This window comes from Ooceraea biroi, chromosome 8, assembly GCF_003672135.1.
Source record: "Ooceraea biroi isolate clonal line C1 chromosome 8, Obir_v5.4, whole genome shotgun sequence".
Taxonomy (NCBI): domain Eukaryota; kingdom Metazoa; phylum Arthropoda; class Insecta; order Hymenoptera; family Formicidae; genus Ooceraea; species Ooceraea biroi.
The window spans coordinates 13,747,543-13,763,440 of record NC_039513.1 but is presented as its reverse complement, the minus strand read 5'-3'; the positions used below and the strand labels follow the sequence as shown (position 1 = coordinate 13,763,440).

Below are 15,898 nucleotides of genomic sequence, written 5' to 3'. Positions count from 1 at the left end.
CGGAACGTGTTCGCACAACTCGTTTCATGGAAAAATAGCTTTTCGCGCGACGTCTCCGAAAGCATCCTTCACTCGCGATAATTTAAGAAATGCACGGCGATGCGTCGCGCTTTCCCTGATAAAATTCTGTTTCCTTATTTATCTATTCTATTGGGTTGGCCAAAAAGTAATTGCGTTTTTTTTATATAAATAAAAGGCGAATTTTTCATGGGAAACAAAAACTTTATTAAACAATATATTGTCCATTTTGTTTGATTATCTTTTGCCATTTTTCAGGCAACTTCATGATTCCGCGCTCAAAAAAGTTCTTATCTTTTTCAGCAAAAAACAATTCCAACAACGATTTCATATCCTCATCAGCAGTCAAGGTTTTACCATTCAAGGCGTTTTGCAAAGAACGAAAAAAATGGTAATCTGATGGTGCCAGGTCTGGCGAATATGGTGGATGTGGTAACATCATGGTAACACATCCCATCCAAGCTGCAACAATTTTTCACGAGTGACCAAACTTGTACGTGGTCTAGCGTTATCATGGTGAAACACAACACCTTTGCGATTCACCAATTCTCGACGTTTCTGTTTGATGGCATCATTTTAATAATTTAATTTATCCAGTTGACGACAGTATACGTCTGAATTAATGGTTTGATTTCTTGCAAGCAGCTCAAAATACACAGTCCCACCAGACTGACAGCATAATCTTTCTTTGGTGAATATCTGTTTTTCAAGTGCTTTGAGCAGGTTCATTACGCTTGCTCCACCATCTTTTTCGTTTGACGTTGTTGTAGACGATCCATTTTTCGTCGCCTGTTATCATACGTTTCAAAAATCGATCATTTTCCTCACGTTTCAAAAGAGAATCGCAGATGTCAATACGCTTAGTGAGATGAATTTCTTTCAGCTCATGTGGTACCGAAATATCGAGCTTACTAATGTATCCAAGTCGTTTTAAATGGTTCTCAACACTCGATTTCGATATGTTAAGATTCTCAGCAATCTCTCGTGTCGTTAAACGCCGATTGGAATCAATCAGTGCCTTTATTTTGTCATCATCAATTTCGATTGGCCTTCCTGAGCGTGGTGCATCTTTCACATAAAATCTCCAGATCGAAATTTAGTAAACCAATTTTGACACTGCCGCAGTTTTAAAGCATCTTCGCCATATACATGACATAACTTTTTATGAGCTTGCACAGCGTTTTTCCCTTTTCGGAAGTAACAAAAGAAAATATGACGAAAATGTTCTTTTTGATTTTCCATTTTGAAATCGACGGCAAAGAAACAATTGTTAACGAAATCGTGTACTTTCTTCTTGTAAAACAAGCTTGAACTGTGAGTTGTTAACCTACATAATGAATTTGCGGTTTAGAATGAAGTTAGTTACATTTCAAGACATGTATGTCCATCTATTGGAAAAAAACGCAATTACTTTTTGGCCAACCCAATATATAGGGAATTTATTTTCGAAAGATTGAGCGACGGTGCACGCGTTTGCGCTCCGAAACACGAATGAAGTCATCGAGAATGATCGATCGTCTCCTTGGAGTCAAAAGATCATCTCGTACAATCAAATCGGTTATCTAATTAATAAATGGTTAGAGTCCATTATGAGAGCCATTAATCTACATAGACGGTAATGCACTTACGGTAATCTCCGAGTTAAACGATATATCGCCCGGACTTGAACGTACGAGCAGGGAACAACAGACTAGCCAGTGATAACAAGAAACCCGAATCGTCCCAGAATTGTGTGTCGCTACATGAACCCGTCGCGCCATTTCCTCGTTCCATGGTTGCTCGCACGTACTCATTTAACCGCTTAAAATTAAACACTTAATTTAATATTGCAGTTCTAAATCATTAACAATAGCGGTTTCGTCAAATTAAACATGTATAAGTACAGCTATATTCAAGAAGTAGTCTTCAAGAATTAAGTACATATAAATCGCAAATTCGAGGAACTTCCTCTCGTATTTCTCCATCTGTATCTCTTCCTTTTACATATTAATTACAATCGATTATAAATGCACAAACATTCACGTTGGATTCGCAAGAAGACGGCTCGTGAAGTTCGAAGAGGTAACTCGAGTTCGTCGTTCGGGCGTATCTAGACGATCAGCACAGCGGATAAACGCGTACTTACGAAGGAGGAAGGATATTTTGCGTATCGAAATCGCGCTCGCTCGGCTTTCCCATCGTACGAAGAGAACGTGCTAAGGTGCGCGCGAACGAGAGTAGAATCCGCAGCTCCGACGTCGTCAGCTCGCGCCTCAAAGGGCATCGACGTGTGTACACATCGGCACCGGAGCACGTCGTTTCTTGCATGCACTGATCCTCGACAATCAGATACACTCGCGTGCATACAGGCGCGCAGCTCGCCTGCACCAGCTGCCGTATCGTGTCGCGGCGCAATGACGCACGTAGGAACTCTATATACATACTTCATACATACCCGACAAACTGCCATGTCATACCCCTCGAAAGCGGCCGAAATTACTCATTTAAAATAATTACTCGTTTACGCAATTACGTAACAATTACTCGTTACACGAGGCGTGAATTAAGCCCTCGATTGTACTTTCCGCGTCGAAATGTTTTCCCCGATTTTGGATCGCGTGGTCGCGCGTTTGTATAATATATGTAACGTGCGAATGCCGCGCGAACGGGATAAAGAGAAATTGAGAAGGCTAATAAGAGAGGTACAAACGGCCGCTCGAACTACATAAAGCCATGGAACCGACAACTGTATCGTTAGAATTAATTAATTAAGCTCTTTTCCCGGAGTAAAGATTTGTGGCGATTACTCGGCTTTACCCGCGTTTAGCAAATGGCAGTTGGATACAACATCGCGGCTCGTTTTGCTCGGTGCTTTCATGCATGTATAATTCACACAGGGTAATCCGGAAAACGTGGAAATAAACATCAGGCATGTATATTTTAATAAACATGAAATGTTCCTTTTACAGAATGTATTGGAATTAATAATGGAATCTCGTTCATTTATCTTTGACAATCTTTGATAGCTCATTAATAAACTCCAACCGAGTTTCAATTTAATTCCATTCAAGCCGAGGCAAAATAAATTCTAAGCGGATGAATCGTTCGCTGCTCGAGATACGCGGTTCTCCAACTGTTTCTACTTCGAACTTGGTGAAACGACGACGAAATCTTTGATCGAGGGAAAACCCGACTTTGAACTCGCGTTCCCAAGGAATGCATCGCCATTACGGCTTTGCGCATTTTCCGGGACGCTCCGATGTATGCGAGAGCGAGAAACGAGCTTTCTTCTTCACTTCGTGCCTTCGCGCAGCTTAAGCTGACTTCCAGTTCGACGCTCCGGAACTAAGTTTTCCGCGAAAAAGATGGATTTACGGCGGATTCTTCCTCAACTATTCCTGCCTCATCCCGCCCGCCAAAAGCGGAAGGTTCATTCGCGCTGAAACCCTCGAATAATGCAGAAACGCACGAAAGTTGCGATGCGCGCGCGATTCCACGGCAGATTTCTATCTTTCCGGGATATTCGAGTGCGGGCGCGAGCAAAAATCCTATCATTGATTAATTGCGACATTAATAACGCGAGTATCGCGGTCGCGGATCTCATGCGGGTGTTGCCGTCCCGTTCGCCGACTTTTCCAACGAAAACCATGGCGCAAGTTGCCGGTTGCGTGCGTGCGCGCGCGATTAGTAGAGCGCAACTGCGGTTACTGTTATTAATCGTCGTGCGGCGAAACGAAAACGAAATGTCACTGCGTGACGCTGAGAGTTCATTATATTATTATTATATACCGATGGCGAACGAATTTCCGACGACACGGCTGCGTGAATGGTACACGTGTGCGTGTGCACCCTTTCGATTAAACATTGATTAAAATCACAATGATGTAACTAAAGCGCGATCGCGCTCGATGATTTTTCAGAGTTTAATTCACTGTGGTTTATCCAATACAAATGTTTCAATTCCACCCAGCGAACGAAAAGGAATGATACAAATGTGACAAAAGAGATGTTTTTGTATCCGCTAACAGGTTCGAATGACGCACATTTCACAATTATTTTACACGATTAATCAACAGCAATCCAGCAGGGAAAGTACGACACTAACGTTCGAAATAATTGCTATCGTTTTCAGGACTTGAATTTCTCGCCCGACGTGCTGAGCGTTGCAGTAAGGTGTAGCGGTATTGCACAGGCTCGCTTTACACTCGAGCTTTAAGGTGACGTCAGCGATAGAACCGAAATTGGATAATGCAAATAACGCGCGGCCACCAGATAAGACGCGGCGGCTATCGGCCCCGGCGACCTGTCCGTCGCGACATTAGCGAACAGTCCTTCAGAAATCCGGTCGAACGTGATCTGGCGCGACAACAAAAGGAGCGAACCGCGCCAGTCAATCAACTTCTTGCTCGCGCCAGATCGGAGTTGTCCTCGGCGAATCGATTCCCTTTCTCTGCGATCGCGATCGTGACTTCAGCGCTGACAATCGCACGCTTTAACGACTGAAAATAAAAGATGTAGACATGCAAAAAGAATAAGGATCCAATAAAAGATGCAAACGAACGTCTGCGTAGTGTCAAATTATGAACGGCGAGTGGCAGACAGGACATTCAAATGCAAATGCAAGTATGATTGTAACACAGTCGTGTAGATTATTGATGTACAACCGCGTAACTGGTTTTGATCATCATCAAATCATAAAATCGCCTTTGCATGAGGTACGTTTCTATCAATTATTGTATAACACATCCGCGTGTGCGTCCCGTCCGGCTCAGAATGATCAAGGAATCCTCTCTGCGAGCGTGCGCAACGCAATGTTCCGAGAAAATTACGTAAGCCTTCGGGAGACGTTACGAGTCGCCGTAATCATCTTTTCACCGAATTAACGAGCGGAAGTACGGTGTACCGTAAACACATGCAGCGTGGAGGATTCCGGCCGCGCGCGGGAGGAGGAAAGAGTTGCATACAAAATGCAACAGACAAGGGACAGCGTTTCGCAGTTACCGAGATAAGAAAAATCATCAGAACAAAATAAAAAAAATTAAAAAAAACGAACGTCCCGCGAACGCCTGTTAGAAGCCATCAAAGAGGACGTACGTGTAAGAGGCGAAAAATAACTAGGAGACTGCCTTAGATTTGAACTCGAACTCTCCGGGATCCCTGGTTCACACTCCTAGGTCTTAGGCTGTACGGCCAATACTCCTACTGTTGTGATCGACTTGTTTTCATTCCGATCCTCTATACGACCTGTCAGTCTCGACTATCTTTCCAGATCTTACAGCTCGGCCAGCCTGACATTACATTCGTCCCCGAATGTCTCCAAATCGTCGGTTCACTCCACTTGAGTCCCTCCCAACCTCCATTTTTTGTTCACTCTTCTGAGTCCCTCCCAACCTCCATGTTGGTTCACTCCTCTGAGTCCTTCCCAATCTCCATGTTGGTTCACTCCTCTGAGTCCGTCCCGACCTCCATGTTCAGGCTTCACTACCGGCCAGCTGCTTCTCAACTCCCTCCTCTCCGAGGGGTAGCGGATGAATCTCAACTGTCTTTGAGGGGTAGCGGATTTTATCCCACTTCTGAATTGTAAGAGGCGAAAAATAACTAGGAGACTGCCTTAGATTTGAACTCGAACTCTCCGGGATCCCTGGTTCACACGCCTAGGTCTTAGGCTGTACGGCCAATACTCCTACTGTTGTGATCGACTTGTTTTCATTCCGATCCTCTTTACGACCTGTCAGTCTCGACTATCTTTCCAGATCTTACAGCTCGGCCAGCCTGACATTACATTCGTCCCCGAATGTCTCCAAATCGTCGGTTCACTCCACTTGAGTCCCTCCCAACCTCCATTTTTGTTCACTCTTCTGAGTCCCTCCCAACCTCCATGTTGGTTCACTCCTCTGAGTCCTTCCAATCTCCATGTTGGTTCACTCTTCTGAGTCCGTCCCGACCTCCATGTTCAGGCTTCACTACCGGCCAGCTGCTTCTCAACTCCCTCCTCTCCGAGGGGTAGCGGATGAATCTCAACTGTCTTTGAGGGGTAGCGGATTTTATCCCACTTCTGAATTGTAAGAGGCGAAAAATAACTAGGAGACTGCCTTAGATTTGAACTCGAACTCTCCGGGATCCCTGGTTCACACGCCTAGGTCTTAGGCTGTACGGCCAATACTCCTACTGTTGTGATCGACTTGTTTTCATTCCGATCCTCTTTACGACCTGTCAGTCTCGACTATCTTTCCAGATCTTACAGCTCGGCCAGCCTGACATTACATTCGTCCCCGAATGTCTCCAAATCGTCGGTTCACTCCACTTGAGTCCCTCCCAACCTCCATTTTTGGTTCACTCTTCTGAGTCCCTCCCAACATCCATTTCTGGTTCACTCTTCTGAGTCCCTCCCAACCTCCATGTTGGTTCACTCCTCTGAGTCCTTCCCAATCTCCATGTTGGTTCACTCCTCTGAGTCCTTCCCAATCTCCATGTTGGTTCACTCCTCTGAGTCCGTCCCGACCTCCATGTTCAGGCTTCACTACCGGCCAGCTGCTTCTCAACTCCCTCCTCTCCGAGGGGTAGCGGATGAATCTCAACTGTCTTCGAGGGGTAGCGGATTTTATCCCACTTCTGAATTGTAAGAGGCGAAAAATAACTAGGAGACTGCCTTAGATTTGAACTCGAACTCTCCGGGATCCCTGGTTCACACGCCTAGGTCTTAGGCTGTACGGCCAATACTCCTACTGTTGTGATCGACTTGTTTTCATTCCGATCCTCTTTACGACCTGTCAGTCTCGACTATCTTTCCAGATCTTACAGCTCGGCCAGCCTGACATTACATTCGTCCCCGAATGTCTCCAAATCGTCGGTTTACTCCACTTGAGTCCCTCCCAACCTCCATTTTTGGTTCACTCTTCTGAGTTCCTCCCAACATCCATTTTTGGTTCACTCTTCTGAGTCCCTCCCAACCTCCATGTTGGTTCACTCCTCTGAGTCCTTCCCAATCTCCATGTTGGTTCACTCCTCTGAGTCCTTCCCAATCTCCATGTTGGTTCACTCTTCTGAGTCCGTCCCGACCTCCATGTTCAGGCTTCACTACCAGCCAGCTGCTTCTCAACTCCCTCCTCTCCGAGGGGTAGCGGATGAATCTCAACTGTCTTCGAGGGGTAGCGGATTTTATCCCACTTCTGAATTGTAAGAGGCGAAAAATAACTAGGAGACTGCCTTAGATTTGAACTCGAACTCTCCGGGATCCCTGGTTCACACGCCTAGGTCTTAGGCTGTACGGCCAATACTCCTACTGTTGTGATCGACTTGTTTTCATTCCGATCCTCTATACGACCTGTCAGTCTCGACTATCTTTCCAGATCTTACATACGTATCTCAAACATCATTGATTGGGAAATAAAATATACATACACACACATGCACTGAAATGTGTCCTCGTGCAGTGTGCACGTAATACACCAATACACATCCAAGGCCTCTAGGATAGAATTCTGATATTTATTCTCCCGCTCCTTGTATACTTTGCTCTCTTATATTTCATTGTGCCTGGCCTCGCTGCTCGCTCGTGCGTGGTCGAAATAATACCCGAATGTCGATACGACGCACGGTAGCGGGAGGATGAGAGGGAGAGAACAAGTTGGAGAACGCGCGCACACGAATAGATTCGTTATCGTTTCTATCGGTCGTAACGGCTCGTATTTCTCCTTTTCCGCTCGTTATTTCGACGGCGAGCGCCGCTCCGCTCTGCGGAAGGTTCGCGGATGCGTTTCAGCGAGAGCGATCACATCACGATCATCGGCGGTTGATCCGGAAAGCACCCAGGTGACTTGTGGAAGAGGTTTCCGCCGGCGGAACCTCTGTTTATTTGCGTAAGCCGCACGCATAATCGCCGCGCCGTGCAAAGAGCGTTTGTATGCAAATGGAGCTTTCCAGCCGCGATTCATTCCGCGCTCTCCTAAACGTCCATGCCGTGAAATATGCGCGTCGCATACATCAGCTCGGTCGTCCAGTCGCTCGCGCGTGATCCAAAAGTGCATTTCCGAGCGGACGCCGCCGCCGCAGCTGCCGCGTCCGCCCAGGTATAAATAAATTTCGCGAAATTCACGCGGGATTCGCACGGAACGCGGAAATGTGTCGGTCGATCTGCGCGGATTGACACATCTCTCGATCGCTAAAACGCGCGCGCGGATCGAAATACTATGTTCGCGCAAAGTTGTCGCTTTTGCGATTAATTTCCACGAATCGTTAATTGACAGCTGAAACGCTCGGCGGAGTCGTAATGCTCATGGCCGGTTAACAATAAATCGCACGCGCGCGCGGGAAGGTGTAAGGGCCATTTATTCCGACGCGGCAACAAGTTTTCATACGTTTCGCTGGATTATCAAATACGCGAATAGGGATTACGATATAAATCCTTCGGGAAAATCTTTTATTTCCGAAATACGGCAATGCGATTTATTTCTACTTATATCGGCTTATGTCGGCAATCGCGTTCGCGCGCGTCACGGCCGCGAAACGGCGACTGCGCCGTATACCGAAACCGAATTCATCGGATCACGATTTACTTGATTTCCGACTCTACTCGATATTCTGTAAAACCGGATTACTCCAAATTCTGGGCTCTAATCGCGTCCGGCGATTATTTATGCGACGCGTTACCGTGACAACGATTTATTCTCAGCTGCAAAATGGCCATCAGCCGAAAAGCTTCGACAACGCGAAGTATATTCGACTAAATTAGACTGAGAGGACCGGCTGACTCATCATAATTCAAAATGTAATAATTGCCTTTTCAGTTATTAATACGTTCCGTTTTTAGACACACTTGTCGAAAACAGGTTTTATCGACAAGTGAATAATCGAATGGTGACAGCTGAAATCTCAAATGGCGAAACGCTTCGTAAACTATTTTATAAATCCGCTAATCGATTTTCGAACTTTCGTTTAATTACACGTACGTGAATGTCCGAGTTTGTTGAATCATTGTTGCAGCTTCCTCGATTAATCAATAACAGTGTCAAAATCGTTACTCTTTAAATGCTCATGCACATACGCGCTACGTTGCTTCGGTTGGATATTTCCCGAATTCAAGAAATCAAGAATTAAACACGAAAGAGTCGAGTTTTTCAAGCTCTTAGCAGGAAATATAGAAATGCACAAAATGCATTTTCCGAGAATACGTAATTTTCGAAAATTAAAACCAGGCAATCTACCAGCATTGATATCGTCATCGAATCCCGGATAATCAGCAATTATTAACGTTAAAGCTCCCTTCGAAATTCTGCCTAATATCCCGATCGCGTTTCTGGTTACATCATTTCTGATCGGATACACGGCGGTAATCAGATCTGATTGGCCGAACCGCAACTGCTAACATTAATTAGTGCTCGATTCTAAATTGTGCCCGTGTTGTGTCCGATGCCGATCCGAATTTAGAACACGAACCGGTCGTTCCCAGGACGGAGGAATACCGCATTTGGTAGCGTAAAAATTGATTTCCTACCTCGCCTAAGCCAGCTACCTCGCGATCGCTTTCGTTCGCAAGGCGAAAACCGGTCACGCTTGCCGTGTCGTGCGTGTTTACTAGCAAACGTGTACGAAAAAAAAAAGAAGCAGAAACCGCGCACTTCACCGAGTCGCGACAAGCGCGCTCGTGTATCATCGAATATTTAAAACGCGCGCGACGCGAGCGTTTTATTCGAAACGAGATACGCGCTCGCGCGACTCGGGAGCGGAAAACGCGACGCGACGCGACGCACTTGACGCGGATGCGTCGCATTTCGTGATTCCGTCGTCCTTCGCGAATAATCCCGCTCGTTACGCGGCGGATCGCGCAAGCAACGAGCCGGCGTACGTAAAAGTGTCATCGCTCACCGCCCACGTCGGCGTAGATCGTCCACCAGGAGTCCGCGGGAGCTGTCCTTCGTGCACCTTCGCGCGTCACTCGATCCGTCGCTTCGCTCGGGTCCGTCCGTCGGCAGGCGTCGCACTCGCCGATGCACTGTATATGAATCACTCGACACTCCGGTCCTCGATTTTCGTCTCGAATCTTGCTCGCGCGGATTACGTCTCACCATACGACGATCGCGAACTGATCGGAAGTTGCCGCGAGTCGACAGGAGGGGCGGGGGGGGGTGCGCAGCACACACTCACTGACCCGTTAAGTCAACGTCACGCCGTACTTTCGCGTCGTCGTCGACCTGAAACGCAGTGACGATTTCCCGCGAGGAGCCGGCGCCGAAGCTCGACGCCGCTTGCACGCGCGCGACCGATGGCAGACGCGACGCGACGCGACGCGACGCGGTGGTTGCCGATTTCGATTCGTGTCCGAGTTGCGCGAATGCACGCGAGCCGCGGAAGAACGTCCGACCGTCGCAGTGGTTCGCGTGAATCTGCCGCCGACCGCGCGCCACCAACCGACGCGCGTCGACCCCGTCGAACTCGACGGTCGAGCGCGCGTCGCGCGCAACGTCGCGCAACTTCACGCCGGTAGCGCGCGCCGCTCGCGCGAAGCAGGAATTGAGACCGCGATCCGAAAAGATCGAAAATCTTCATGAAGGAAATGGGAGAAGAGGGAATAAAGATGACGCTGAGTTCGATGGTCCTGCGACATCGTTGAAATATTGTTTGCTCAATGATTTATGATGATTTATTTAATTCATGTATAAATAATTGTGTAATTGATATAGTAGAAGTTGATTATATGGTTGTATTGAGATAATAATTGTTACGTATTTATAGCGCAATTGCTTGTTAAATATATTATAGTTGATGTAGGTAGCTGTCGAAACTGCAGCGGCGTTTGCCATTTTGAAAATCATTTTATAGTAGTCTTTTATTCGGCGAGACATTTTTAGATCTGTTTTTAAAACGGATGTGTATGACTTATGTAAAAGAATTGATCCCTGTGGACTTCCTTTTTGGTAAATGTCAAGATTAACATTTAGATTTTACATTTAGATTAATTAAATGTTAAGATTAGGCTGCTCTTAATCTTAAAATTTACCCTCTTTTTAATTAGAAATTGCGATGATGAGACAATGAATTATGTAGAACTTGAGCAAAGATGACACAACGTTAAACTAATTTGCATTATTTTTTAGTCTTTAACATGTACGTCTGTGTACGTGTAAATGTTGTTAACTCTTAATGCATTTTTCAAAGAGATTTTCTTTTCCACATTTTTAGATTAAATGATCGAAAAACGTCGCGAAACGGTGTTATAAATCGTACGTTATACAAATGTTATTGTATAATATTATTTGTTGCATTTATTACACAGGTACATTCGGAAATTTCTGATTATATTGATTACTTTAAATTTGACAACGATTTCATGGGAAAGTATAAATGTTGGCTTTAATTACGCGATAAATGTCAATGAATGTGCCTGCTGCTGTTTGTTTGAGTTTGTTTATGAGTTGCAAAGCACACTGTTTCGGAATACTTTTAATGACGCGCTTGTAACTGCCGGGCCGTTATTAAATTCGGCCAATTTTACGAGCGACAGTATCGAACGCGGCAATCTTGCGTGCGGGAAATATTCGATTCGTTCCAACGTTTCCCATACTTTCTCCACGAACGCTGAATAGAAACTCGCTAATTGCGTTACTCTGCAATTCGCTTTAAAAACAATTAGTACAATTTTGAATACATAATACACATCATACTAGCATAACGGAGACGCGCGGGGGAGAAAGAAAAAAAAACCGCTCTTTGCGCAATTTCATTGTTCACCCGCACCCCGAAAAGTCCTTATCATCGCGCGGTTGCTATCGGCGATGGAATACGCACGCGCCATCAATCAAAGTCCTGTATTCAGACGGAAAGGAAAAAAAAAGAAAAAAAAACACGTTGCATCTGCGCCAGGCGCAAGTCAATAAACCCTTTTATCATCAATCAAAGCTCGCTTGTACAAAACCTATCGGATCGACCTTACTCGGTTATACCTACGGTTTGCGCGTATGAGTGCGCACAATCCCAGGGTATTATCACGACGATCCGCGATGTTACGATAAACGCGAGACCCGGCGAAAATCGGTCCAGCTATTTATCTTCCCTCGTTTCTCTTTTTCCCCTCTTGATGCCGCGGATTCGCATGCAGCCGCGAGTTAGTCCGCGCTTAATCCGCGCTTTTAATTAGCGCTTATAATTTCGGACGGATGCCCGTCGCCGGGCGAGCCCGTGCCCGCCGTAGACATTCGTTTACGAATATTGTTATCGAAATCAGATCAGCGCAGCGCGACCGTCGATATTGTTTTCGGTAACGTCCGCGAGCGCATAATCATATTCGCGGTGACGCGGAAAACCGCCGCGCGCACGCGAGGGCCGACATGTATGCCCGTAAATGAAATTGGCCTGACTAGGATACGTCAAAATCGATATCCCGAGGTGCCTCGTTGCCGTATATGTTCCCGTAAATGCGTATATATGTGTATAATGGACGCGTTCGGCGTCACGAATGTTTTCTACCTTGTCTACGCGGCGAAACGTGTTCAGATCTGCGTGTATTATGCAATTATAAAACGGCATCAATCCCAGAGAGATATTTACTACGTCGTCCTGATTAATGTTTGACACGTGCATTTAGAAACATGTCAGATACGTACGTGTGATATCGGTAAATAGATTTCAACCTTAAGTAAATTGTAATTGTAAAAGATTTCTTAGGTATCTGCGCGAAGTTTTTTTTTATTTTAATTTATTACATTATTTTCCGTTTATTCTAGTTGCTCTAGCAAATTTAAATAATTTATATGTTTCCAGGAATTTATGGGCTCTAAAGTGTATTTACTATATATTGAATTTATTTAGTAATTAGCTTATAAATTAAATCCCAAATGCGCTTATTATAATATGATAATTAACAACGTGAGTTAATAATTGTCAATAAATTACGGTTATCCTGCATTGTGTGATTGTTGTGCCAGTAATCGGACTACACTCTGAAAGACTTTTTGTTTCATTCTTGCAAACGATTAATTACAATGCAAAAACATTGAGAAGATCAATATGTACGTGTTTTACGAACGCATCTGCGAGAGTTATACCACTTTACGTATGCACCTATGTACGTACACACGAAGCGAACGCAATTACAACAGAAACGCGAGCGTGGCACCGTTTATAAATTATCTCGTAAAAGTTGGTCGCCCAGCCCGGAATCATTTTTGCACGCCGCGATTCCGTACGTTAATGGTAATCGACGCGACTTGGATTTTTTATTTCGAGTTTTGTATTCTCTCGGTGTGCGATCGTTGTAAATGAGAGGAAAAAAGGGAGAGATATAGAGAGACAGCTAGCTTCCTCTCCGCGGGGAACGGAGCGACATATTAATTAACTCAGCGAACGCGGCGAGTCGCGAAATGATGCTGCTTTTTATTTATTATTACGCGGCACGAACCGCGAGTATAAAAATCGTTTACTCTTGCCGGCGATCACAATTGCAAAGCGTCATCGGTTAACGAAGTCCCGGTCCGTCGACGCACTCCGCATCGGCGCCGAGTGAAAATGGAAAAAAGCACGGGAGAGGAATATAATAAAAAAGGAAGCATCGCGAGAATTAGCCGGCTTCAAGCCGGCCGACGTAATTTACCTGGGGTTTGGATGGACAGCAGGGGTGGGAACAGGAGGGCAGCCGAAACAGCGCGCGCAACGACAGTCGGGATAACGGGAAAAGTTAGTTTTTCCGCCACTTGCGTAACTTTCACGAGGGGCAACTTTCTCGCGCCGGCGTACCGACAATCGCCCGAACGGTATACTAATGACCGCATAATTAAAAACGCGCCGGCGTTTAATGCCGGCGCGCTCGGAACAAAAGAACTCGGCGCTGGCCGGCATCCCCGTTCTGCACCCCCGGCCAGTCGCTCGCGAGCGCCACTCGCGGAGGGAAAACGAGCACAAAGGAACATTTCCGGCCGGGATCAGACGTGGACCGTGATGCATCGGGGGCAGTAATAAACTTTATGCACGTGACAGGCTCGTCCCGCTCGTCCTTTCGCGCGCACGGGAGCACGGGAAATCCATGTTGCGAGGAACTTTTCCATTTTCCGTATTACCGGGCGGGCGGACGAAGCGAGTTTCCCAAAGGCAGCTTCGATCTCGAACAAGTGACGAACTAATGTATTCCTTCGTCGAGGGATGAAACGCCGGGCGTTGAAAAGAAGAATTCAGTATCTCCTTTTATCTCGACGATTTCTTATGTACCTACGTAGTGCGCATCAGAAGTTCCGCTAAGAAAATCTCGAATATGGATTCTTTGTGTGCTGAATTCCCTTCAGCAACAACTTTAATAGCGCATCTCCCTCCCTCCCTCCCTTTTTCTCTCTCTCTCGTTTCTCTCCGAATCCAATGCAATGAGCAAGAAATATCTGTTAAACCAAGAATCCAGTTTAATTAAATGGATTCGGAAAGGGAAATACTTGTGCTCTATCATTACATCTCCCTGTAAGATTGTTTCGTCGCTATTAGCTTAAGCTTAAGAGCTCGAATGAGCTCACGCGGAATCCCTCTAATCTGGCAAATCGATCTAATGCTATCGAGGCCCGCGCATCTCGACATGTAATTCTGCAGCGGCTACGATTTCTCAGGCATCTGTTGATTCAGGGAATGTGCCCGCTACCAAAGCGCCTGATATTTCGTAATTGGTTATTATGTATCGTAAACATCCGTGCGCGCGCCGTTAGCCTGCCTGTTGGATCCTTAGCGTGCGTGATCCGACGCATAATACCAAACGGCGGAATACGAGGGTATTCTAGGCAGATTGCAGCCCGCCCGCGCGCATTATAATTCCGTAAGCCGCCCTCGGCGCGCGCACCCGAACGAGCATCATTTTCGTTAATATCGCTTTCTGCCCCGATGTGTCGTAGCCACCGACGCGGTGGCTTACGCTACAAAGTCTGACATGCGCCTCATTCCATAATTCATACCGCGGTGGATGTCACGCAATGATAAAGTGATATTGTGTTGCAAATTTATATGACACACGCCCGCCCGCCCGCACCATTGGCCGACGCGTTTAGGTAATGAGATTCGCTAAGAGAGGATGCACGGTACAATTGACACGTGGGCGGCGGTTGCTCTATGATAAATACGGCTCGAGAAACTCTTGGCCGGCGATAAATCCGTGTGAATCTTCGCGTGGCGCATACCACGTTTCGCTTCCAATTAAATCACGACCGCCGCGCCGCCGCGAAATACCGCCGATATAATCGAAACGTCCCGCACAATACGACACTCGCTGCACTTTCCGTTACTTTTTGCCCTTTCCGTATAATAACTGGTTTTAATAAAATTGCGCGCCACCGAGAGCGGTATCGAGAGTCGATTGAGAGCGCGAAATTATCAGTCGCGAAATGTTAGCGAGCACTAAAAAAGAAGAGAGAAAAAAAGGAAAAACAGGGAGGAATAAATCATTTACCAGTCATCGTATCGTCCGCGCTCGCTCTTCAACGTATCTCACTTTTTCATCCACTTGCATCCATTTCGCTTCTGCGCTTGCGTTGTGCGAGCCGGTGAACGGGTTCGCGCAATATGCGGGGTTCACGGTAGCGTAAAATCGCGCGTAACGTCTGCGTAATTTATGCTGTAATACGTATATATACGCGCGCGCGTGTGGCGTTGCCAGGTATTCGGAAAATAACAAATGCACCAGGGAAACTCTCTTGCCTATTCATCGCGCCGCCATCGCCACCACCGTCGCCACGCCACCCTTCCTGGAAGAGTATTTATCTCCGAGATATAATTCGATAATTATTACATTTATTAATGTCGGCCACGCTCAACGTTAATACGCGGACTGCGAAATAATTATTTTACTCGTTCGCGCGGGCCGATCTGATAAATATTAAACCGCTCAGTCGCCGCACTGTGTATTATTATACTAGTTGATCCTCATTACCAAAACGATGTT

The 15,898-nt window shown here is 46.1% G+C and overlaps 1 protein-coding gene across 2 annotated transcripts in view; it reads right to left on the bottom strand.

Moving 5' to 3' along the window:
* Nucleotides 1-9,982, bottom strand: part of LOC105275019 (RNA binding protein fox-1 homolog 2) — a 298,261-nt gene extending 288,279 nt beyond the window's left edge. The window contains exon 1 of one of the 2 annotated variants that reach the window (XM_026971670.1): nt 9,862-9,982. The gene's annotated coding sequence lies outside the window, so the exon portion shown is untranslated. The remainder of the gene's footprint in view (nt 1-9,861) is intronic. The other variant, XM_011331608.2, reaches the window with a different exon arrangement.
* Nucleotides 9,983-15,898: the final 5,916 nt, after the last annotated feature.